The following is a 25,993-nucleotide window of genomic DNA, read 5'->3' as shown; positions in this document are numbered from 1 at the left end:
CTAATTCCTCCAGGAAGTCTTCCTGGATCCCCTAGTTGGACTTAATTCCATATCCATCCCTTCCCCTTCTATGTTACCTCATAGTGTAAACCTCCAAATGGGGCTCTGCTTAATTTCCTTCTGTGAATCAGGTGAAAGGCCCTGTGGTAGTTGGTCAAGCAATAATGACAAAAAGCAGGAAGGAAGGCACTATGGTTTGGAGGCATCCCCAAATTTCTTGTTAGAAACAATTCTAATGTAAATACTGAGAAGCGTGAGGTCATGTGGGCCCTGCCATCCCTCATGAGTGGATTAATGCCATTATAGTAGAAATGGGTCAGTTATTGCAGGCGTGGGTTCCTAATAACAGGATGAATTAGGCCTCTCCCCCACCCCCATGAGAAACCTTTCACCATGTTATAACGCATAGCAAGAAGGTCCTGACCAGATGTGGCCCCTCCATTTTGGACTTGCCAGTTTCCAGAACCATGAGTCATATCAACTTCTATTTGTTTATTGTTACCCAATCTGTGATATTCTATTGTAGCAGCACAAAATGGACGAAGACAGAGGGATGAAAGGGAGACCACACGCCCAGCCAAGTGTTTAGTCTTCTGGCATGTGGCAGGGTCAGCAGCCGATTTTGCTTTCTCCCTTGTGTGCACTTCTGGGGCTGCTAATGACAAGTCGCAGTGGAGTTTCAAACGTGCTGTTCTCAATGAGGCATCTCCTGAAGTCTTCTCTCGCTGCTTCCTTTCACCTCTCTGAAGAGCCTGATTCCAAAGCAGAGATAACTTTATGAGGAAAAGACATGCAATGTTTGGGTCCCCAGCCCCCAGCGTGTAGTCAGCAAGGAGGGAGGCATACTGGCTATGCAAAACCCAAACCTTGCTCTTTCCTTGGTCCTGCTCCCCAGCTAACACCTTCCTAACCCTTCCCCCATTATATCTTATGAGTTTGGTCTCCTTTCCTTCGGCTAAGGGAAGAGCTTTCCTCTCTGAGCTTTAAGTCCATGGTGACTAGACATATTGTCTTACACATTTGGAAAGTACACTTTTGCATATAGGCAGCCCTCAAATATATGTGCTGAATTATTAAAGACAAATCATATTTTTAATCCAAAGAGCTTAAAGAGCAAGGAGACCCCACTGTAAGGCAGAGCTGTCTCCTGGAGACAAGGGTGAGGCATCTTGGGAATCCAAGTGACATTCTAAGCTTGCTTGATGCTGCCCAGGCATCCTGTAGAGGTTGCTGGATAAAATATAAGATGCCCAGCTATGCTTGAATTTTAGATAAATGATGAAATCAATATATGTTTATCCTATGTGATATTTGGAACACACTTTTACTCAAAATTACTCATTGTTTATCTGAAATTCAGATTTAACTCTATGTCCTATGTTTTTAGTCTCTCAGTCTGACAATCTTCCCCCGGAGGTTTCCAGAGCCCTCCTGCTGCTGGCATTCCAAGGGCACCCAGTTATAGCACCCCTGAGGTCCAAGAGAAGAGAAGTAGTATCAGCTTCAGGGTACTTCAGAAGTTCAGGATTGCCAGTTTCTTCTTCCAAATGACCTTGCAAATAAAGATGATTCCTTCTTAAATTTTTTAAAAGATTGTCTTTAAGATGGGTTAAAAAAAAAAACACATATTTTTTATGCTATATATCACAGAGGCTATTTCATTTGGAGAGGAGTTTACAGTTCACATAGTGTGGTCCTATGTATTCTCCTTTTATTCTCAATGACTCTCCCAAGCACCTGGACAGAAACTAGCTGTTTCTGTCCAGGTATTTGGGGGGAGTGAAACTAGATGTTTCACTGTTGAGGGACCAAAAGCCCAGGGAGTTAAATGACTTGCTGACAGTCTCAGGAATAGTTTCTGTGAAGCCAAAACAAGTCCTGACTCTTGAGTCCCTGAGGTGCAATGCCTCTCCCTCCTGTGCAGCACACATCCTTCTAGGCCACTCGGCTCCAAGTTAATTAGGCAGCAAAAAACTCTTTGGGGCAAGCTGAAAGTGAGAGGAAGTGCCCTGGAGCAGCTCATGTAGGAAGAGCAAACCAGAATGGCATGTTTTAATTGATCTTTGATTGTGCCAACAACTGCCGGCTCCCAGGGCACGCAGCTGCTATTTCTGAGTCAGCAATGTGGGCTGAGGCGCAGCTTGTCCAGTGCAGGCTCTTTTTTCAAGATCTTCCTAGAGAAAACGAGACTGTGCAAAACAAAAGGTTTCTCCTCTAATTGGCCAAGCATCTGGCATTCTGGAGCCCTGGGAATGCTGTCCGGGGTCACCTACATCCTCCCCTAACCCTTCCACCTCAGCTTATCCTGGAAGCCCCAATAGAGCTTTCTCTCTGTTCTGAAGATGTCACAGGAAGCTTTTGTAACACAGTGTACTTTGTGAAGGAGTTTGAACACATCAGTTCTCCTTGACAAATCTCTCAATATTAGCAGTTACTCAGGGGTTCCCAGGAGACATATGGTCAGGAGAACCCTGGAGAAAGACAAGGCTACTAATTGGAAGAAAGAAACTTTCCAATTTCACTGTAGGCCTTGGTATTTGGAAAGATCTTATCACAGGAAAGGGTGAAAGACACTGAACTTGGAGGCCATCTTGGCATTGAATTCACATAACTAATGGCTTACTTGGCATTTCAAGATGTCTGACACTGCAAAACTAACAGAACTCTTGACTCCTACTTCTCAGCCATAACAGGCACCTCTACTAATCTTCTCAGTTCAATTAATGGCTTCATGATCTACTCAAAAATAAATGCTTTCAGCTGAAGCCAAAAATCTAGATTCAACCTTGATTCTTCCCTTTCTCACATCTCCACAGCCAACCAACCAGCACCTTTGGTCATACATCTTGAATCTGTCCATTTTGCTCCTGTATTACCGCCATTCTCTTCTAAGCCACCAGCATCTGTTTCAATAACCCAGATAGGTCTGTCCATGACTGCCCTGCTCCATGACAACCCATTTTTCCAATATCATGCCAAGGCTCTACAGATCTGCCTCCTGTCTGCCTCCCCATAATGTAAAAGCTGAAAGCTCACCTGAACCTATATATTTTCTTCAGTACACTCAACAAAATCTACCATTTTTATATCTATTTATTTGTGTTTATTGTCATGCCTTCCTTATCAAAAGGTAAGTTCTAAGACAGCAGACTGCAAGCTTTAGTCAGCTGTCCATCACTATGACAAAAGTACTTGACATAAACAACCAAAGGAGCAGAAATATCATGGTGGAAGGAAGGCTACTCAGCTCAAGGCTCATGGTAGCCCAGAAAGAGGAAGAGAGAAGAGAAGAGGAAAAGAGAGGAGAGGGACAAAAATAAAGCCTTCCAGAGCATGCCTCCATAACCCACTTCCTTCAACTAGGTCCCACCACCTACACCTTCCATCCCCTCCCCATAAAATCAGGGTGTTGGCAGGGCCATGCTCTTTCTGAAGCCTCTAAGGGAGGCTTAGTCCAAAATGATAGCCTTCTCTAATTGTTTTTAAACAGCTTTAAGCTGGGTGTGGTGGGGCATGCCTGTAATCCCAGTGGCTCAGGAGGCTGAGGCAGGAGGATCCTGAGTTTAAAGCCAGCCTCAGCAATTTAGTGAAGCCCTAAGCAACTTAGAGAGACCCTGTCTCTAAATAAAATATTTTTTAAAAGGGCTGGGGATGTGTAAAGGGCCAGTGGCTTTACAAGAAGAAGAGAGACCTGAGCCAGGATTCTCTGGCCACGTGATATCTCGTGCCACCTCTGGACTGACTCTGCAAGAAAGCTCTTACCATAGTACCAAAAAAAAACAAAACAAACAAATAAACAACAAGAACAGCTTTAAAAGAATTCAGCCAGGACTTGGGTACTCCAAAAGGAGACTGATTCTATACATCAAATCCCCTTAAAAAACAGATAAATAAACAAACAAGCAAAGCAGAGAGGATTCTACTTGACAGTAACACTGACGAGGCTGTAGTTTCAAGGCAGTTTAATGCTGAAGGACTCTGTTAGATTCTGTGATGAGACAGGCCCTTTTTTCAAGGAGTCTTGGGGTGGGATTAGGCCTCAAATGGCTCTAGACAAAGCAGAACATCCTGAGTGTGGCCAAGGGTTCTGAGGGACTCTGAAGTGACACTGTCACTAGCTATGACCTTAGTGCCAGTTTCACAGGAATGGTCAGGAAGGAAAGAATGTAAATTTCACATGTGGAAATACATTCCGAGAAGAGGGACTTGCTTGAGCAAAGGCAAAAGGAAGGATAAGGGGTATTTAGAAATATATGGAACCGCAGGGGTCTGACCAGAAAGTGATTTGGGAAGATCAGCTAGTTCTTCCTGAGGACCCTTCAATGGGAATAATACTGGTTGGGATTCCACTCCCAACTTAGGCGCCAATTCCCCAATAGCCTCTCCCTGGGCCTCTGGGCCTATTTCTTCATCTACAAATAAGGGTTTTGTCAAAGATGCTGCTATAATTTGAATGTTCCCACCAAAACTCATGTGAAATTTAATCCGCACTGTGAAGTATTACAAAGGTGGAAACACCCTGACTTGATACTTGAGGTGGAACCTTGGGGAGGTAATGAAGGTGAAATGAGGTCACAAGGGTGGGACCTAATCCAGTATGCCAGTGGCTTTATAAGAAGAGAGACCTGAGCTAGGATACTCTGGCCACATGATATCCTGTGCCACCTTAGGACTAACTCTGCAAGAAAGTTCTTACCAGATGTGGCCCGGTGACACTGGACTTCCCAGCCTTCAGAACAGTAGGAAATAAATTTCTTATAGATTATTCAGCCTGTGGTATTCACTTAGTGCAAGAGAAAATGAAGGAAGACAGATACTGTCTTAGTAAGTGAGGTTTCAAGTTCAAGCTAAGTTGCCTGGCGAGCACACACAAACACACACACACACACACACACACACACACACACACAGAGAGTTTTGTTTTGTTTCAGTACTGGGGATTAAAGCCAGGGCCTCACATATACCAGGCAAGCACTCTACCACTGAGTTACATCCCTATCCCAAACTTGATTTTAAGAATGGCTTTTGTGCTTTTAAAAATGTTGAAAAGCCACTGATCTCAATAAATGAGCTCTCTCCAGCTGTGTGATTCTATTTCTTTCTGCTATAAGCTTGAGAATTCTTCTGGTTTGTTATTCAAATGACTCATGTAGGATTTACCAGGTTGCTGTGAATTGTCTCTGGCAGTATTAAGTCATTTGACCTGCTCCCAGTTGGAAAATCCATTTGTATTTATATCTTTAGGAGAAAAAGCCTGGCGGGGGCTGAAAGAGCCCTGGAAAGCAAGTCAGCAGATCTGGCTCTGCAATGTAATAACAAATATCATTCATAAATACATATAAATAAATATTGGTTGAATAAAAGCCAACTAGCAACATCATCAGGGTAAGTCTTGCCTCTGACAATGTCACCTGGGCTTGCCTCACAGCATTTTTGTGAAGAATAACTTGTAAAGTGCTATTCAGGTACAATATAGTGGGTAGTGCTAGGGAGCTGGGCTTAAGAGAGCAGGTTGTTTGTGTGTTTATCTGCTGGTGACTGTGTGTGGGGTTGGGGGATTGCTTTGACTCTGCAACCAGGAATTGACTTTTTTCTGATAAGGCTTAAGTATATGAAAGTATAAACAACAACACAAAAAGAACAGATGCATATGCTGCCCATTTTAGATGTTTCAGTTCACCCCAAGTTCCAGTTACCCTTCTCAGCCACAACTAACTTGTCATGAGACCCAGCAGAGACATGGTGGAAGGAGTCTTGGCCACAACAAACCCCAGGGAAGACAGGCAGAAGGTCTTCTCTAACTTCCAAAAATCAAAGATGTTGATCCATTCTTTTTCTTTGAGGTAGGGGAGGATACCAGGGATTGAACTCGGGGCACTTGACCACTTGAGCCACATCCCCAACCCTGTTTTGTATTTTATAAGAGAGAGGGTCTCACTGAGTTGCTTAGCACCTCACTTTTGCTGAAACTGATTTTTGAACTCATGATCCTCATGCCTCAGCCTCTCAAACAGCTGGGATTACAGGCATGCGCCACTATGCCCAGCTGTTGATAACTTCTTTAGCATTATTTGTGAGTTAAAGATGGGGATTTTCTAATTATTTTGTGGCTCCTGATTAAAGTGATGTCACTAGGCCTGTGAATGAATGGCAGAATTTCTGTTTAAAGAAGCATTGGTTCTTCCACATAATTTATTCATTGATGTTCATCTATTTACCAAAACTTTATCAATGGTATCTGTCCCTCCTGGGCCCAAACCACCAACCCCACCAGTTTCTTTGAACTTGCATCACTGGTACTTCTCAGGTCATTCAATATGCTAGTCTTCTCAATAAAGGATTACAACATCAAGAGATTGCAGATCTAGCTGGGCTGTCAGACTGGAAAGCCAGAAAGAACGTCTCTGCCCAAACACATTCCATGGCTTCCCTAGTAACCCCAGCCTGGCTCCATTCTGCAAGATCTAGTTAAAAAAAAAAATAAAGAAGAAGAAGAAGAAGAAGAGGAGGAGGAGGAGGAGAAAAAAAAGAAAAGAAAAAGAGCAACTCTGAGCTGGGAAGAGGAGACAGATCTCAATTCTTATCTTTCTGTGCTCCTGATAGAAAATGAGTTTGAGCTTATCCCTTTTGCTTTCTGTGCCACAGCCTCCCTGCTGGTTCAATAAGAAGGTTGAAGTAGTCCTGTGTTCATAGTTCCATTCGTTTTCATAGATGAAGGTGAGGCTAATGTTGGGGTAAGAGGGAGTAGAGAGGATCTAGTGACTCTGCTTTTAGCAGTTTGACACATTCTGAGTAAACTTTTCACTTTTCTTTGGTGAAGCATTCTACTAAACACTCTTCTTTTTTTTTTTTCTTTTTGGTGGTTGTAATAAGGGTTGAACCCAAGTCACTTTATCACTGTATATCCAGCACTATTTTTTTTTTTTAATTTTGAGACAAGGTCTCACTAAGTTGCCCAAGATGGTCTCATACTTGTGATCTTCCTACCTTATTCCCCTGAGTCACCGAGATTACAAGCTCCCTCACCAGGCTAAAAAAATTCTTGAACACCACTGGCTTCATCCCACAGCTCCAAAGCTACCCCAACACCTTGCCTTCCCTCTGCCCTTGCAAGAAATCCTATGAATTCTTGCCACAGTGACTTTATCAAAACCAGTCATCACAACATGTAATGTTCATGTTCCAGATCCAGTCTTATCTCTTTCAAGAGACCAGCTTACCCTGAGACTCTCTGCTTTTGGTCACCCACAGTTGTACCTGAGACCATGCCTGCCTTGGAGTGCCCCATGCTGGGTGTCTCAAATGTGCTCAGCTTCCAAAAAGATTATGAGACCCCTGGGGTCACAGACCAAGCACTGAGTCCAGCACCAATCCTGGGACACTAGGGATACCCAGTAAATGTCTACATGTGGCAGAAGGTCACATCACTGACAGGGCCTTGAAGCTGGAGGCTGCTTAGAAGACAATCAAACCTAGCTCTGAGCCCCTCCTATTCCTAAAACAAAGGACAGAGAGTGGAGCTGGGTCTGAGCCAACAAGGAATGGTCCAGAGGACTCAGCTTCCTTAACAGCTCCCCACAACCCTCTCCTGTCCAACATGCTTTGGCTGAGGCTGCCCCACCTATGAACAGTCTGCAGGTGCATTACTGTGTGGCCTCAGAGATTCGCACAGGCTCCTTCTCCTCCTCTGTCTTCAGGCCCACTGCTCCTATGACGATTCCAAACCCGGCTGATCATCTGTCTTTGCCTCTGACAGTGAATGAACTCGAGCAGGTCCCCTCTGCTCTCTGGATCTGTTTCCCAGGGCCTGCCTCATTAACTTTTCCAGAATTCTGCCATCCCTTGCTGGGATGGTCTGTTAGGCTCCATCCTGCCTATATCCTGAAGGTCCTCGCCCTAACTCTCCTTGGCCCCAAATCCTAGCCTGAGTGGATACCTTAGGCTTAGCCCCTCTGCTGCAGCTTACCTGACAGCTCTGGGGGGGTCTCCCTGGGCCCTGCCTGGAATAGCAAATGCATCGGGGTCTGACACTGATGCTTTCTGGACAGCAGGCTAGCCAGCTGCCTTGCTGAGAGCACTGACTGGAACTCGAACACTAATCAGGACAGTGGACTGCATGCTTCTAGAGAGAGGCCTACATGGGGAGGCCTATCCTGCACAGCCACAGTGTGACCTTGGGAGGTCCCCTCTCCCTCCATCCTTTCCTTTCCCCTGTTCCATGGCCAAGCCCTCTGCTAGGCTTTGCTCCTCTAATTGGGGAAGCAGAAGTGGGAACCCCGAACTATAATATCTTCCTTCCTGTGCCTCAGTTTTCCTACCCGTTGAGTGAAGGAGTTCCAGTCCTGACACTCTGAATCCTCTCAGTTCAGTGCTACTCTATGATGACTCATCACATTAGACCATCTGTTCCCACCAGTTTGGTGACATGGTAAGCCATGGTCAGCAGGTGACCAGCAGGGAAGAGTCAGTAATAAACGATGACTTGACTTGCATTGAGAGAAGTCTGCACTGTGGCTTGTTGTGGCCAACAGATTGCTGTGGTTTGGTTCTTGTTCCAAATTTCCATTCCCTCAGCTACTTCAGCCAGCAAACCAGCCTGAAACTGTCAGCTTCTTTCCAGCATGTCCAGGGGATCCAAGAAGAATTAGATGAAAGACAGATTATTGCTGCCGGCAACTGAGCCAACATGAAATTCAAGCTCCTCTAATTGTTGATCCAGACTATCTGCAGACCCACCAGCTCCATGTCCTTTCCTTCCTTCACTAGGAATTAGAATATAAAATATATGTCTGTCTGAGTAAAACTGCCAAGATGAAGCAGTTCCACAGGATTCTTAAGGGCCCTGCATTGGGTGACCCACGGCAGTGGGAAAGTCATATTTTTTCTGATTGATATAAATTTTGTCCCCTGCCTCTGCTCCCCCTCCCTTTCATGGGTGGTTCTAGGGATTGAACCCAGGGCCCATGACCGCTAGACAAGTGCTTTACCACGGAGCTACATCCCCAGCCCACCGGCTCTTTCAAGTCCTTGGACCTAAAATTCCCTTTCATATCCATATTTTACTATCTCTCTTTCATACCACCCCCACCTACATACCAGTCACCCTCTGTTTATCAAGGTGAAACCCAGAGGACAAAAAAGATACCTAGAATATTGGACATATCCAAAATGTCTTCACAATCCAAAAGAAGGTCTTCAGCCATGTGAGGACCAGGGGATTAACAAACCCCTCTTTGGAAACCAATGTCATTCCATCAATTCTAATTTTATACATCAGTCTTGGTCATCTTTCTTTCTTTCCTCCTTCCTTCCTTCCTTCCTTCTTTCCTTCCTTCTCTCCCTCCCTCCCTCCCTCCCTCCCTTCTTTCCTTCCTTCCTTCCTTCCTTCCTTCCTTCCTTCCTTCCTTCCTTCCTTTCTTTTCTTTCTTTTTTCTTTTCTTCACTGTTGCTTCTTCTGTATTTTAGAATTTGGTTTTCAAGGTCCTTCCCTTACATGCACAATATCTACAGAGAAGGTGGTCCCAGGTAGTCTCAGCTCCCATGGGCTGGTATTTCTAGCTCCCTGGCCAAGAATGGCACATGAAAGGTACACGGAAATGCAGAGGCTGCCAAAATACCTCTCACTGCCATGTTCAACTGACACATCTCAGGCCAGAGACAGGGACATGACCCAGAAATTTCAGAGATGGCTGTGGAGCTACCAGAAGGCCGGTGATAAAAAGTACATCTAGAGACTTCCATCACTAAATGTGCAGGTGACTGTAGTCCATTCCCTCCAAGTGGGATGCCTATCAGCCTCCTCCAGGAGCTTCCAGAAATGAGGGTGGTGGTACATGGAAGCAGGTGGAATAGAGTTGTCTTTACCCTGAACACCCCCTAAATATCAGCCCCATCTGCTCACTGAGGAGAACCAGACCTGCCAGGGAAGCAGGAAGGATAGTGAGTGGGGAGTGATGGGCCCTAGGCCATGATAGACAGAAGCAGATGGGACGAGGCCCACAGGGACATGGTATCATTCTGGAGGTGACCTGGACAGTGCCAAATGCAGATGCAACTGCCAAGAGGAGTGCTGTTCTCTCATCTGGTGGGTTTGCAAATCCCTTTCTTTTACCACTTTCTTAAAAGAACCCTCCTCTGTTTACTTAGTTGGGCTCCAGCCAAGTTGCCTTTTAAAAATAGGACACATTACATAGTTATTGAATTATCAAGCATTTTCAACATCAATATCATCATTATCAAAATACGATCCAGGTGTTCAGCTGAGCAGATCCTTGCACAAAGCAATTTAAATGAATAAGCACATTTCTTTCTCATCTTTAGGAATTTGACTGAGTAGCAAAACCCAGTACTGATGTAGATGAAGTGTGAAAGGACATGGAGGGACCCACGGCACACACAGAGTCTGAGCATGCAGGGCGGTGGGGGGTGGTGAAGAACAGGAGGTGAGGGTGTCTGACCCTGAGTCACACTGGAGCCCATCTGATGGCTGCTGATGCCTATCAGGGAAGGTGGAGAGTGGACTTGAAGGGTTTTTACAATATTTTCTTGAGCCAAAGTGATCTGGGCCAGGATCCCTTGAGGACAAAAACCATGTCTTTTTAATTATCCAACCTGGGGCCGAGCAGATAGACAGTATTTTGATTATAGTAACTATTGTTTGATTGTTTTTATAATCTCTGTTGTGAACCCTGTATTGCCTTCTGACTATTCCACTGTGTAAGGCTGTCATAATGAGGGTTATTGTTCATAAACATGTTTAATTTGTCTAATTTTGTGGGAAGTGTACCATATCACAGTTCTGGAAGCTCTGTCCCCAGAATTCCATAAGCTGGCACAACTACTTATGAATGTCATTTATAAAAGATGCTAATTGCCGGTACAATGAAATACATACTGTGAAAAGTGATATTAATGGTTTTAATCAGTTAAATATGTGTAGAGGGCAGAGTGGGTTTTTCAGTTCTCTAACCCATACTCCTGCCCTGCCTCTTCCTATCAAACCAAAGTTAGGCCAGCTTGATAGGGAAGGAGCAAAGATACTGTAAGTGTGTCAGCGAACACAGGCTATCCCAAGAGGAGGCCAGCTGGGCAGAGAGCAAGGTGAACTTGCTTTATAAAATTCAATTCCTTCCACCAGCATCCAGCCCAAGTAAAGCAGAACTCAAGGAGACCAACTGCCTGGTTTATCTTGGAGCCAAAGGACTCAAGGCCCTACCAAGGAGTGGGAGCTGTGAGGTGAGAAAGTCTGAGGGGGCAGGGATTGGGGCAAGGATGGGGAGGGAAGGGAGAGGGTGTCAAGGGTGTCAAATGGGAGTGGCCCTCAGGCCTAGCTCACAGGACCTAGGGCTGAGGAGGGCCCAGGGGGATTCCCTGACTGGAGCAAAGAAGCCACTCTGAACCCCCAATCTTCAAAGTCTCTGACTGTTTTGAGAAGATACAACTTAGACTATTTCCTACATTCTGGTTCCCAAGGTGCACAGATAGACCACAAAGTAAAAGTTGCATCATTTAATGAAAACCAGTCCTTTTCTACTCTGCAGGGAGAGGTTCTGGGTTTGCTTTATATGTATTTTTCCCTTTTCCCATACAATGGAGGGAATCGTGTTGTCATCAGTTTTCTAAAGTTTGTACCCAACTCCCTGTTTTTTCCTGTTCTTTTTGGGGGCCAGCCAATTTCAAGTACCTCATTATACACATAGGGTGGAAACTGTGTGTGTGTGTGTGTGTGTGTGTGTGTGGTGCTGGGGAGCAAACTCAGTGACTCATGCATGCTGGGCAGGTGCTGTACCACTGAGTTACCTCCCCAGCTTCCAGGGTGGGACTTTCTAAATGGACATTTGGGAAGCCTTGGGTGCTGCCGGGCAGGATGGGGTCAGAGAAAAGCAAAGCATCCCAGGTATTAGTTGAATTAGGGAATTGACTTCCATCCTCTCCTTGGCCCATGGCACAACCTCTCAGCTCTCAGGCTTCCCCACTAGCTGAAAGCCTCTTTGGAGATTTACCCTCTGGTCTACATAAGGAAAGAAGAGCCTTGGATCTTAGGGAACACCTAATAAGTCATTTGAGCTGCTGCCTCTGCTAGTCAGGTTTGGAGAAAAGGTGTTTCTGGACCCGTGAGTGAACTAAGCAGGCAAGTATGAGTAGTCCACAGCTAGTGGAGACAAAACCCTTAGGAGTTTCTGCTTCTGGAAGCCTGGGGCAGTCTGGCCAACTGGACCAGAGGCTAGCTGGAACCCTCTTCTGAGGACACCCTCAGTGGAGTCAGGATAAGAGACAAGGTGAAAGCTGAATGGGGAGAAAGGACCAGGAGGCTGTCCTAGCCTGAAGAGAGGAAATGTGTGAGAAGAAACATACCTGAGTGACAGCCCCACGAATCCCAAGAAGAGGTGGCTGGGGTGGAGAAAGCTTATTATAAGCAGTTCCTTTGCAATCCTGGGATGAGCTGCTAGAACCTCTGCAGAATGACAATTGCAGGAGACTTGGAATGCAGTGGGGGTGGGGGAGACCACAAGTTATCAACCCCACTAGTGAACTGCTCATTAGAAAGTATTGTCACAACCAGCAGCCCACAGAGGAAGAACACGCTGGCAGTGGTGGCACTAGAGGCAAGGTGTGGGGGCCACCTGTCAGTATAAGACCATTTAGTGCTACAGGGTGAAGAGTTATTTCCATAGGCATGTATTTATTATGATGAACCTTTAAAAATATAACTGAAACCATCAAATCTGTGATCTCAAGGATACTGTTGCTTAGGAGGAGGCTATGTCTTAACAGTGCATTTATTTAAAGCTTGTTTATATAAAGTATTAAAGAAACAATATTACATATGGTACTTGTTTTTGCTTTAAAAAAAAAAGATATGTGGGTGGGAAACCTAGTACTGAATAGTATCAATGGTGGTGGGGATGGTGATGGTGATGGTGATGGTGATGGTGATGAGGGTGGTGCTGATGGTGGTGCTGGTGGTGCTGATGGTGGTGGTGATGGTGGTAATAGTGATTGTAATGGTGGTGTTGGTAGTGGTTATGGTGATGGTGGTGTTGTTGTTGGTGGTGATGAAAGCAAACTGCTTTATAATACTATGTGTCAAGCACTTTGTAAGGATTAAACCACTGTTCTCATGATAGCGCCACAGGTTGGAATTTTACACAGGAGGCCTGGGGGAGGCACAAGCTAAAGGTCCACATGCTCAGTGCACAGTACACAGACTCCTGAAGGCAGCCATGAAGATCCCTCACCAGGGACACAGGTGCAAGGGGTTGAGACCACACCTACTGGATGAGGGGTGGGTGGGCTGGTTGCTCTGCCATTCCCATCTCCAACGCATAACCATAGGAGATGCCTCACAACAGCGGGGATAGGTCAGTGGCCACAAAGAGCCAGGTGACTTAGCAGCAGCTCCAGGAGCCATCTGCTTTCCATAGGCAGTGGTACTTGCCCTGCACGGTTCATATGAGGGCCTTAGGCAGAATCCTGGTTAACTTGATTTCAGAATGGCCTTCCTGCCTGCCTGCTAAACTCTTCCAGATGATTCTGGCTAGATTTGAGAGGCTTTACCAGACAGCTTGTCTCCTCATTACAGGAGGGGAGGGGGTGTCTGAAACATGACTGAAGAGTGCAAAGGAAGAAGCCCTGAGGCTGGTGGCTGCGGCAGAGGCTCCCAGGACCTGCGTGAAGGAGAGACGAAGGCAGCGATTAATAGATCCCCAGAATCCCTCAGCTGAGCATAAGAATAATTGTGCTTGTGGTGGTTAAAAATCCTCCAGAACAGCCAGGTGCAGTGGTGCACACCTGTAATTTCAGCCACTCAGGAGACCAAGGCAGGGGTATGAGGCCAGTTTGAACAACTCAGCAAGACCCTGTTTCAAAATAAAAAATAAAAGGGCCTGGGGAAATAGCTTAGTGGTAAAGCCCCTTTGGGTTTGATTCACCCCCCTCCCCCGCAAAAAAATAAATCTTTAGCCCATCTTCCAATTCAGTGTTGTGTTAAGGAGCAAGAATTTTGAAATCTCAGGTTTACCTCTCATTAGCCAGGTGGCCTTGCCCAAGTCACTTGTCCTCTCTGAGCCTTGGTTTCCTCATTTGTAAATTTAGGAATAATAAAAGTCCTTCTCCTATAAGACACCATGAAAAGTACATGTGATTGGGCTGGGGTGGTGGCTCAGCGGTAGAGCGCTTGCCTCGCACGTGCGAGACCCTGGGTTCGATCCTCAGCACCACATAAAAATAAATAAAATAAAGATATTGTATCCAGTTACAACCAAAAAATAAAGATTAAAAAAAATAAAGGTGTTGTGTCCAGCTACAACTAAAAAATAAATATAAAAAAAAAAGTACATGTGCTAAGCACTCAAACATGGCAGTTATCATTGATCGTATCCCCTGGGGTGGGGCGCAGGCTCATCATCTCTCTGAAGACACCATCTGAATCAGATCTGTAAGTCTAGGCTGATCTACTAAAGTGAAGTAAACTTTTAGAAAACTTTATTTTGATACAGTTAATGTCCCCAAGATAGTAATTTAAAAAATGGTGAATGTGGGCAAGTGTACTGATTTAGTGAGACATTTAACCAAAGTTTAGAAATTACAGTGACCAGGAAAGGGCTCCAAAGTCGAATCCATGGTGTCTCCCTCAAACTCTACTCTTCCTCCAGCATCCCTTGCCTCAGCAAATGGTACTTCTAAGTTTTGAGGTGATCAGGAAAATGACATCTCTCTTCCATTTCCAGGTCGGACCCATGGTTTTGGGATGGTCAAGTTGATTCTGTCTCCCTGAACTAAACAGTCCTCCCAGCCTGCAAGTTTCTTACCCAAGAGGCAAAACAGGCCCCATTCAGCTCATTGTGTGACCTAGACAGCAAACCACTCACACCTGTCCATGTCAGGCAGACGGCTCTGAGCCTCAACAGCCCAGCTCCTCCTCCCTAACACAGTCATACATGAAGCAAGGGGGCCAGAGCTCAGGGGTGCTGCTCAGTAGGCACCCCACCACCAGGAGACACAAGTGGGGAACAAGATTACTGTAAATTCATCCAGCTGGTCACACAAATCACAAACCTGGTCTCCCTCACCCCCAAATTCTGCTCATCACCAAATCCTATCGAATCCACTCCCTAAATGTCTTTAATCTGCTCTCTTGTCTCCATTATGTGGCCACTAGTTATTAGTCCAAGGCACTGTGTTCTCTCACCCGGACTCTTCACAGCCCCCTCACACACACGCAGGCCCTGACTCCTTCTTATGTAGTTTTTGAACAGTTCCTTATTGCTCTTTGGTAAAAATTAATTTTTTACCAAAAAACTTAATCTGTGATTGGGCCCAATACTCTGTGGGTCTAGCCCATACCTACCTCCCTAGCCTTGGGTATGTAGAATGACTCTGGGTCACTCACATTGGGAGCTATTTATTTCTGAGAGGAGACAAGCTTCATTCTGCCTAAGAACCCTCTCACATGCTGTTCTCTCTGCCTAGAATGCCCTTCCCTCCTCTCCTCTTCTCTCTTGCCTCCATCCCTCCTTCCTTATCCTTCCTCCTGCTTATTTACCCTCACATCTTAACTTAAATATCACCTTTCCAAGGAAGCCTCCCAGACCAGGTCAGGTCCCACCTAACTAAAATCTTTAAAGTTTTTGTGAGATTTTCCTGCATAGTATTTGTCACAGTTGGTAATAAGGTAGGTGTGTGAGGCTTTAATGCCTGAGTCCCACACCACTCTATAAGCTCCATGAAGATAGGGTCTTCCCATCCCCCAGCACTGGCATAGTGACTAGCACATAGTAGATGACTAATAAATATATCTTGATCAATTAGATAAGGGAGAAAATTGGTTGGAGAAAAATATGTGATCCCAGCAGATGGTTTGGACATCAAATGCCATTTTTCTGGGGGGCAGACTGGGGAGACATGGGATAGGGTGTTTGTGAGAGTAGAGCAGAGTGCCGGGATGGAATCAGCACAGAAGCTAGCAGCGCCACTAGCTATGTGTGGAAAACAGGTTAAGAAGCTCATGATGAATCAATTGGGTGGAGAAAAGTGGGAATTGCTGGCAGGTCCTTCTCAGATGGGAGGCACGCAGGGTTGGAAATCAGGCTAGAAGAAAGGAACATGTAACCACAGCCCAAACCACCAACCTTTCTCTGAGGCATACACTCTCCCAAGATGCTACATCTACATAGGAGTGGGCATTTGTCATCTTGTGGGCTGCACAGCATCTAAATCCCCTCTTTAGTTTTGGGGAATTTCCATGGCATGAGTTTTTCTGAAAGGCCTCAGATTAATTTCTACCTGTTTTCTAAGCCTGGTTTTCTCCAGTGAGTCCCAATGGTACCTAATACCTTCAAATAAATTCCTTCTCCACCCAAGTCAGGCAGAATTGGCTTCTATGGTTTGCCACCAAGAATCATGGCTGGGTTAGCCTGGAGCCAACAGGGCAGTGACCTTTGGCCCATCCATATGGGCAAGCATGTGAGTGCCGAGCATGCAAATACCCGAGGGTGGTTGTGGCCACTTGGGCATACTGGAAGTTAGGGGTTCTTTTGGAATGGGGAGGGAAGGTAACTATTTTGAGCCAGGCAGTCTTTGGATAGAATTGGAGTTTCCAAAAATCTGTGGCTGGAGGCCACACTAGATACATCTTTCCATTTGGAGATATCTCCATCAGGTCGGTCACCTGATCTACCCCAGCCTGGAGGCCTGGGAAACACCTATCACATGGAGGCCTGAGAACCCACAGTGGGTTCCTGGCCAGATGCCTCCTGGGACTTGTGCTTTCCCTGAAGAGTCTGCTCTCTGGTAATCTGTTCAAGATACTTTTCCACCTCCGGAACCCTTCAATAAAGTACAAAGCAGGGGAGGAAGCAGAGTCGGAGTGCACTTGCCACACTTCCTGACTAAGAGAACATCAAGCAGGAAAGGCCTCTGGACTATTTAGTCTAGTGGTCTCACCCAGGGAACTACTTAACAATGAGGGTTCCCACAGATTTCCCCAGCCCTAGACCTGATCCTCTGGGTCGGAGGTGAAGTCGAGTCGAGTTTTTTTTTTTTTAAGGTAAATCTTTTTTTTTTTTTTTTTTACTTTTTTAGTTGTAGGTGAACACAGTACCTTTATTTAAATTTTTTTTTTTCAATGTGGTGCTTAGAAACAAACCAGTGCTTCACAGTGCTAGGCAAGCGCTCTACCACTGAGCCACAAACGCAGCCCCAAAGTCTGGTTTTTGTACAAACTTCTCAGGCAATTCTAATAGGAGTTGCTCCAGAATAATGAATTTCATCCTTCATTCCATCTTACAGAAGAAGAAAGACTCCAAAAGAAATGTCCTCCTGACCAAGATACCCCAGAGAACCCGTTGCTGACTTAGGCCTCACAACACCCACTTCCCAGGATTGGCTGGAGCTGGGAGGAGGTGTGGAAAGCACTTTCTCCCTAAGTCATTTGTATGAATTTTATCCTCCTTCTGATTAGAAGAGGATCATCTTGTCATTGGGAAATGCCGGAAAAAAGGACGGATACACTGCTCTTGTCCTGGCCAGAGAGGCTGCTATGGCCTTATTTGAGCAGGAAAACCCACAGCCGAGCTAGAATTATTGCATCAGGTCCCTCAGCTCAGGTTCCAGTCCTGGGTCTTCTAATGACCTGCTGTGACCTTGGACAAGTCACTCCCTCCCTGAGTCTTATTTTGTCCAGTTTATCAAATGGGGACAAAGGTGCTCTCTGCTCTCTACCCCATCTACCCTGCTGGCCTCTGGTGGGACTGCACCTTGTAAATTCCCTCTTACTCCCAGCAGGAGGCATTACACCCTGGAAAGGCATGACCAGAGCACTGATTTCCATGCAGCGTTCCTGGAGGCCCATCCTGGGAACAGCAGAAGAACTTTCTTAAGATGCTACCAGCGGTGCTCAGGGAGATTTCCAGAGCCTTGTGGGCTGGCTGGCAGGGACAGCTCTTCTGCTCACACAGTGCTCCCATCCTATGTCAGGGAAGGTGCCACAGAAAAGGACCCCCTCATCAGAGGGTATGTTTATCCCTAGATCAGGGCCCTCTTGTCTCTGGTTGGTACTTTCAGGACCCTCTATTGGTCTCTTGAAGTGTCCTGGCCCTCGAACCCTAGGCAGTGTCGGAGGACCCAGGACAATGAGGGAAGTCGCCCCCACCCTTTCCTGTCCCTGACTGCTTGGGCTGTTACCCCAGGTCCCAGACTGGCTCAGCTGCCCTCTTTTCTTCTCTCCCCATCACACCTCTCAGAACCACTGTCCCAGCTGGGGGCTGGGGGGCAGGAGTCGCCATCTACCTTGTTATCAAGATGCCAGGAGTTTTACATCTTTCTGCCAAAAATTTGTTTTGTTTTCTGCCCAAGTCCCTTTATCTCTTCAAGCCTGTTTTCTCATCCATAAATGGGGAAAATTATTCCTGTCTCTCATGCCAGAATGAAAGTGGGGTGCCCAGGCTTTGTTATGCTTGAAAGGCTCTTGCTACTCTCTTGTAGACTGTCAGGACGGAGGAGGCCTGGACAGGAGATGCAGAAGGGACAGAGTAGAAATGGCTTCAACTCCAGGAGAAGGGAGCTCTGCAGAATAATTTCATGACTGTCACTAGTGAGGGCTGCTGCAAGGCAGCAGGTCCTTTGCCTCATGATGTCTCTTGTGTTCCTCATCCCCAGAGGCTGGGCTTAGCCCAGGGACTGAGAAGAGAAATGTATCAGACCAGGGCATTGAGGTGGTGAAGGCTAAAGAAAAATTTTCAGCCAAGACTTACACAAACTCCCTGCACAGGTGTGAGGCCATCAGGTCAGCGATTTTGAACTTGAAAATGTGTTTGTTTGTTTCTTTAACAAGATCTTAGAGTGAACCTTTTATAAGACACTTCTGAGGAATCATTGTGCACATAGGGAAGTGAAGATCAAAGAGAAGATGGAGGGAAGATGACCAAAGCCACACAATAAACCAGCTGTTAAGGCAAACAACTGAGAAGACCCACTTCAGAGGCAAGTCTGACCCTTAGCACAAAACAGTGCCTGTCCAGGACAATGTGGTGTCATTAGAGGAAGGCAAGAAAGCAGAAAAGTGGCTTCATTTAGGGCTTATTTATATGCCCTAAGGACAGGCTCCCTGCGGGTGTGTGGGGTAGGAAATGGGGGCAATTCGTGACATAGTTATAATCAACGACATCTCATTGGGCAAGTAGAAGACTCATGGTCTCCTTTGAAATAATCAGAATGTTTGGAGGGTGTTTCAGAGGCCCAGAGCTCTTGCTGGAATAAAGACAAAGTGAGTGGGACAGGCTGGGGAAAGTCCTTCCAGGGGTCTAGGCCCTGACTTTCTTCTACTGCTTCACAGAGCACTGGCTGCCAGGCTTCACCAGTGGCCAATGTGAGACTGGCCCATCAGGTGTCTCCCACCCATGGGCACTGAGCACTTGCATGAGCCATGAGCCAGACAGAGTGACTTTTCAGTGGGGCTTTTGGGTGGGCTTCCTGCCAGGTGCTTGAGTGTTGGTAAGATCCACATGGGGAGGAGGACCGACAGGCACTGACAGCTGGGCACATGCTTTACCATTTACCCTCAGTGACAAGTTCCCTCCCACTGGCAGTAAGGACAGAGCTGGAGGCAACTCAGGGTTGACTTAGGCAACCTGGAGGGCAGACCCCCGTCCAGCTGCTGGGCCTGCAGGGAGGGGCATGTGCTGGAGAGGGGCCAGTTTTCTGGGACTCCTGATCCAGCCAGTTCCCTCTTGGCTGCCTGCAGCTGCAGAGTGGCTGAGCTGTGCTGGGGACAGGTGCCAGGGCACCACACAACCCACCCTGGACGAGCAAAAAGCTCTTGCGCCCCCACTCTCCTGGGTAGGAATTTTGCTCTCCTAGAAAACATACAGGTCCTTTGGGAGGGCTGATCACAGTTCTGAGAGCCAGCAGACACGTTACCATGAAGCCTTTAGTTCCAGTCCTAGGTGTCAGATGGCAGAGCACCGCATCCTCTCTGTTCAGAACCCATACTCTGTCCCCGCCCTTCCAAACCCCAGCAATTCCTGGACATGAGCCAATTCTCAGAATGTTCCACCCAGATGGGCCCTTAGACACCAAGGGTTTTATGGATTTCACATTGCTTAGGGCACAGGGGAGGGCTTCCAGGATAGGACAGGTGGACAAGGTGAGGGCTTAGACCCTCCCCTATTCCACCCAGACACCCTGCTTCATCTTTACCACGTGGAGTCTGTGCAGGAGAGGCCATCTGAGCAATGACTGTGTTACTAAACACAGGTTTCAGGGCTGACTTCAAACCTGTCCTCATTTCTCCTTGTGCATGGCCTTGGGCAACTGAACTTCTCCATGTCTCGGGTTCTTCATCTGCAATATGAAGGCTTTTATAAGGATTAAGTGAATTCATGCTGTAAAGCATTTAGAACACATTGTGCCTGGATCCCAGGGGGAAAAATGTGTTAGGAAAAAATGTTGCCTTTTTATTACTATTTTTATTTATTTTATTTATTTATTATTTTTAATATTTATTTTTTTTTAGTTTTCGGTGGACCCAACATCTTTATTTTATTTTTATGTGGTGCTGAGGATCGAACCCAGCCCCCCGCGCATGCCAGGCTAGTGCACTACCGCTTGAGCCACATCCCTAGCCCACTATTTTTATTTTATGTTGAGAAGAATGAGGCCCAGAGAGAACAAAGCATTTGCCCGGGTGACATGGCCACCTGGTAGTAGAGCTGGGTTTCCTGACAGGATGGAATCCATTATTATCTTAGACATTTTGTGTTTGATGTGCTGAAGAAATAAACAAAAGGCCTTGCTGTATAAGATCTCCTAGCACAAGCTCCATGGTCCCCAGGTAGTGGGGGAGTCCTGGGGCGGGGGGGGCGGGGGGGGGAGAGGAGTCTTGAGAGTCTTAGCTCAGCACTAAACAGGAGATGGGCTCACTGGAGGATGTTTTTGAGGGGAGACCTTATTTTAAGGAGAGGAACTAGTCCTCTGACACATTTCAAGGCCAAGATTTTGTTTGGGGAGTAAGACTATAGTTTGGGTTGCCCCCTGCCTCACCTGTTTTGTGGTCAATTTCAAAGCAGTCACAATCTTGTGAATCCTTCTTTCCAATCTAAGAAGATCTGTGACCCCCAGTGGCCCACATAAGGTCCAGAAAGCTGCAGACAGCTTGAAAGGAACCCTCCTCATTGCCCGAGGAACAGTTAGAGGGCCTTTACTGCCAGTTAGAGGGTCTGATTTTGAATCCTGTCACTTTCTAACTGAGTGGGCAAGTTTCAGTTGAATTAGGTGTAAAATTGGAATTATAAAATTTGCCTCATAGAATCAAATGGAATTATGCATATAATGTGACCCAGGGCCTGGCATATAGGAAGTGCTTGACAAATGCTCATTACCTATTACCGCAGCTGTCTTCCTGCCCCATGTGTAGGCAATGGCTTCCTCATTTTCTGTCTAGCTGGGTTTGGGACCTACTTTAGGTAGGATTTGGTTTGCTTGCAAAGAAAGAATCCCAAAAAAGGAGTAATGCAGAAAAGATATAAGTTTATTTCTTCTAAAATGTAAAACCTGAAATGGTGGAAAGTGGTTCCCCTCTGTCTGGAACCCACACACTATCTTGTTGCCATGCCATAAATAGCTTTGAATATAATAAATAATAAGTGGTCCAAGTTGGCAGCAAGTTCCAAGCAGAAGGATGAAAGAATGAAGAAGCCAAAGGGTGCTTATAAACAATATCTTAAGGAAGGGTCCAGGAAGATTCTGTGTCATTTCAGTTTATATCCCATTCGATTGGAACATAGTCACATGACTACCCTGAGCCACATGGGAATCTGGGAAATGTAGTCTTTATTATGGCAGCCATGTGGATACATTGGTGGATACATTCCTATAGAAGAGGAGAATGCATATTAAGAACATGTAGCAGTCCCCGCCTGTAAGCCTCTGGCTTATTTAGAGCAACTAGGTGCCTAGGAACCAGGTACTTGAGCCAAAAAAAAAAGCAGGGTTAGCAGCATGCTGCTTCTTTTCTGCCAGACCTAGTGGCTCAGTCCACAACTGAAAACTAGAACTGGAATTAAGGCATCGGGCCATGAATCTAGAAAGCCCTATCCTGTTTAACCACCTCCCAGATGCTTCTCAGGCTTCGTGCTAGACAGGAAGGGTACTGGAGAGGCTACTGACTGCCCCCTCCTGGCCAAGGAAGGGACACTGAGCAAACCTGTGGGTGACTCCAAGGGGTCAGAGGGCACAGCAAGCAGGCGGGCTAGCACAGCCTAAAGGAATTGCTCACAGCAGGACACACACCTTCAGACTGAGGGGAAGCAAGATCGCCAGCCACTGCCACAATCCAAGTGTGTAATTGAAGGACAAATCTTCACTGGGGGCTTCTTTTCCTGCTAATGATAATGCACCTGGCCTCTGCTGGCTCGCAGCACACCTGTCTCCCTGCCTGTTGGCCTTTCTTTCACCCCACAAAATTCTTTAAAAACAAAAGGAGGGGGGCGGGGTTGTGGCTCAGTGGCAGAGTGCTTGCCTAGCACATACGAGGAGGCCCTGGGTTCAATCCTCAGCACCACATAAAAATAAATAAATAAAATAAAGATATTGTGTCCAACTTAAAAAAAAGGAAAGTTTATCAGCTCTCCCTGCCCTGGGGCTTCAAATTCCTAGGCCTTTTTGTGCTTTGCTGCTGGTCACTACCAGAAGGATGAAAGAATGAAGGAGCCAAAGGGTCAAAGATGCTCCAGCTCCCCACATGCCTGCAGGGCAAAGGTATAGACCAGGGGTGGAGCATACCTGGGTTCTAGCCCCAGGGCTGTCACTAACTCAGGTCGTGGCATGCCCTCTTCTCTGGCCATCCCTTTCCCAGCTGGGTTTTGGCATTACCTCTTGGAAGCAAGACCACTGGGCTCCATTCCAGGCTTACTGGCTCTGCTTTTTAGCCAGTTTTCCAGGAGACTCATGTAGAGTTAGTTTTGGAACTAAGGATCTAAATGGCCTTTGAGGTCCTGCTTGGAGTGAATCTCACCCACTCCTTTCCCCAGCCCCCTATTTCCAAATGCTTCTTCAAATCTACCCAAATGATTGCACTTTCCCTTTAATGATTCTGTCCTCCTGAGCTGCAGCTTCTGGGCCTTCCCCATGCCAAATGCCCTGCCTCCTGTTTCTACCTGTTGAAACACCCCTGGTTTGTGAAGCTCCTCCTTTAGGAAGCACCTGTAATCTACCCAGTCAGAATTTCCTTCTCCCTCCCCTAGGTTCCCACAAACCCTGGTTGTCCATTTTTTATAGCCCAGATTGTCCTGAGTAACGGTTCCTAAAAGTGGTGCAGTGCACCTACTCCATCCCCCACGCCCCCACCCCACAAGACTGGGAACCCCTGGAGGCTGGGAATCAAATCTCACCATAGATCTCCGGCCGCCTGATTCTAGACAACTTCGCACTCCCTTCTCAACCCTGAATGCTCAAGGAGAAAAGACAGGGAGCCAGGGCCTGGTAAGTCAGAACCAAGTGGTGCCAAACACAGACAACTGGGGGCAGAGAAACTGGGCCATTTCCTTCCATAAGCCGAGGAAATGGAATGATCCCCCTAGACAGTTTTGAGGGTTTGCACTTCAGAAAATATCCCCTTCTGGGCCTGGGTTGGGCTTACTGGGGCTTGTAGGCGTAAGCCCTTCTGGACAACAGTTTCCTAGTCCATTCAGTGTCCCCTTCAGGGATTTCTAGCAAGGAGGTGACACAGGGTTGTAATGTGCTCTGCATTCAGCTGTCAGATGGGGCACATAGAAAAGGAAATTAAACACCTCCCACCCCGCCCTTGACCAATGAGTAGAAAGGGCTCTGGATGCTGTGGTTCAATTTTGAGGGTTCCCCAGTTTTCTGTTTCTGCCTCTGGCACACCTGAGGTTTATGCAGTTTTCAGGAAGGATGAGGTGGAGTGTCCGTAGGAAGGGTTAATTGTTTAGGCCCTAACCCCACTGGCAGGGGCACTTCTGCAGCCCCTCCTCCTGCACCAATGTACACTCACCTAATCAGCAAGATACAAGAAATCCCTGTCAGAGACATAAAGAACCTGGGGCTCAGAGAGACCAGATAACTCGACAGCATTACACAAACATGAAGTTGTGGAACAGGATCAAGGTCAGGTCTATCCGGCTCCCAAACATCTTTCTAACCAGCCTCACCCAGCACAAAGCTTCCAACAAAACCTGTTTCAGCTGCAGGGTCTCTGAGGTCCCTTGCATTTCTAACAGGGCATCACTAATGGGATCCCTTTTCTGTGGGCTGCCTACTTGGGGACTTTCCAAGTATGCCCTTCTTTGTGCAGAAAACCAAGAGCATCCTGGCCCCTGTTATATGCTCTACTGTATTTTATTGTGCATGTTTATCTCATTGTGCATTTTATTACACAGACAGGGATGAAAACTCCAGTTAGTCACGGCCCTTGAGGTGGCATCCATTCTCCCATGTCTGGGCTCAGACTGAGTCTCCTTCTGGTCTGATCTGCCTGCAGCTTCTATGCCACGTGCTCAGAATGTCATGGAGACCCCTGCCTTGTCACTGTGCCAGCAGCCCCCAGCACCATTTGCTTGCCCATGTCATGCTGTTGACATTTAGGCTTCCAGGGACACTCACTTCTTGTTATTCCTTGGAGACAGTCATGGAAATCCCAAGTAAAGAATGACCCATGCCGGGCCCTGTAATTCTAGTGACTAAGGAGGCTGAGGCAGAAGGATCCCAAGTTCCAAGCCAATCTGCTGAGGGAGACCCTGTTTCAAAATAAATATAAAAATAACTGGGAAAATATCTCAGTGGTAAATTGTCTCTGGGTCCAATTCCCAGGACAAAAAAAAAAAAAAAAAAAAAAACAAGAGAGAGAGAGAAAGAAAGAAAGCTCCTTGTTGGATGCTGGGTCATACTCTCTTTTAAATTATAAAATATCAAGCTGGTGGTCTGAGGCTAAGCAGGGAAGAAGACAGAAAAGGCAATGTGTAGATTGATAATAACTACATTTTCCACTCATAGTTGATAGAATAAAGACTTTCACTTCCTCCTCAAAATCATGGCACCTTTACCCTGGGTTACACTGGGCTTGACGGTGAGCTCTGGGAAGCCAGTGCATAGCCTGCTGTTGTACCCCTGCCCTAAGCCCAACCCAAGGCCTGACACAAAACAGAGAATCAAATAATCCAAGGCGCAGGGCTGTGACGTGTGGGCTGCACCTCTGGATATAAGCTCATTAATGGCATCTGCATTCCCTTCAGCCATTGCTTCTCTGTTCCCATCAAAGCCCCTAAACTCACCCTGTGCCTCTCGCCAGTTTCTTCCGCAGGAACAAGAGTCTGTCAATCCTACCTGCCTGCAGGGAAGTTTACAATGCCCTTCCTGATGTCATTGAACCTTCACTAGTCCCAAGGGGCCTGCTGCTCTTTACCCTGTTTTCTTGAAGGTGACCTTGTGTCTCCATGAGGCCTATTTTCTCATCCAGCACCATGCTTGCTCTTTGTGACTTTTGGTAAGTCCTGCACCACTTTTTGTGCACCTTTGGTCAGACAGAATGAACCAAGACTTTAGTGCACAACACAAGGTAAGCAGGGGAGAGACCTCAGCATGGTGATCCACCCAATAAATAGAATACTCAGCCTATGGCTCAGCACAGCCCTCCCTGGCTGAGTGGCCGGCAAGGTGGTGGTCAGTACAGGAGAGTGCTCAGTGCAGCCCATGCCCACTCTTGTTGCCTAATATCAGAGTCCAGCTGCCCTTGGAAACCCTGGAAACAATGGGAGATTCATCCAAAAATGGAGATGGCTACAGCTAAAGCTGTACGGTCCGCTTGCTGCTATTTCTGAAGAGCCCAGTGTGGTGACTCTGAGCTGTAATTAAGTTCACCTATAATTTGATAAGTGAGAGTAGCCTGACATGTGAGAGAGTAATTAAGTCTCACTGAGAGCAGCACAAGGTATTTCTGGGCCCTGACGTCTCCCGAGCTTTGTTCTGTTCACACCCCTCT

The 25,993-nt window shown here is 46.6% G+C and overlaps 1 long non-coding RNA gene across 2 annotated transcripts; it reads right to left on the bottom strand.

Annotated features, from left to right (window-relative positions):
- Positions 1-489: 489 nt before the first annotated feature.
- LOC139706710 (uncharacterized) lies at positions 490-25,365 on the bottom strand. Of its 2 annotated transcripts, XR_011708335.1 has the most exons (6): positions 25,287-25,365; positions 20,197-20,340; positions 14,021-14,114; positions 13,558-13,667; positions 12,355-12,454; positions 490-752 (listed from the first exon to the last, which is right to left on the bottom strand). It is a non-coding gene; the product is annotated as an uncharacterized lncRNA (long non-coding RNA). The 2 variants fall into 2 exon arrangements; XR_011708336.1 differs by lacking the exon at positions 12,355-12,454.
- Between the last annotated feature and the right edge of the window lie 628 nt (positions 25,366-25,993).

This window comes from Marmota flaviventris, chromosome 8, assembly GCF_047511675.1.
Source record: "Marmota flaviventris isolate mMarFla1 chromosome 8, mMarFla1.hap1, whole genome shotgun sequence".
NCBI classification, from domain to species: Eukaryota; Metazoa; Chordata; class Mammalia; order Rodentia; family Sciuridae; genus Marmota; species Marmota flaviventris.
Note: the sequence above shows the minus strand (reverse complement) of the source record. Positions and strands in the feature narration are given on the sequence as shown.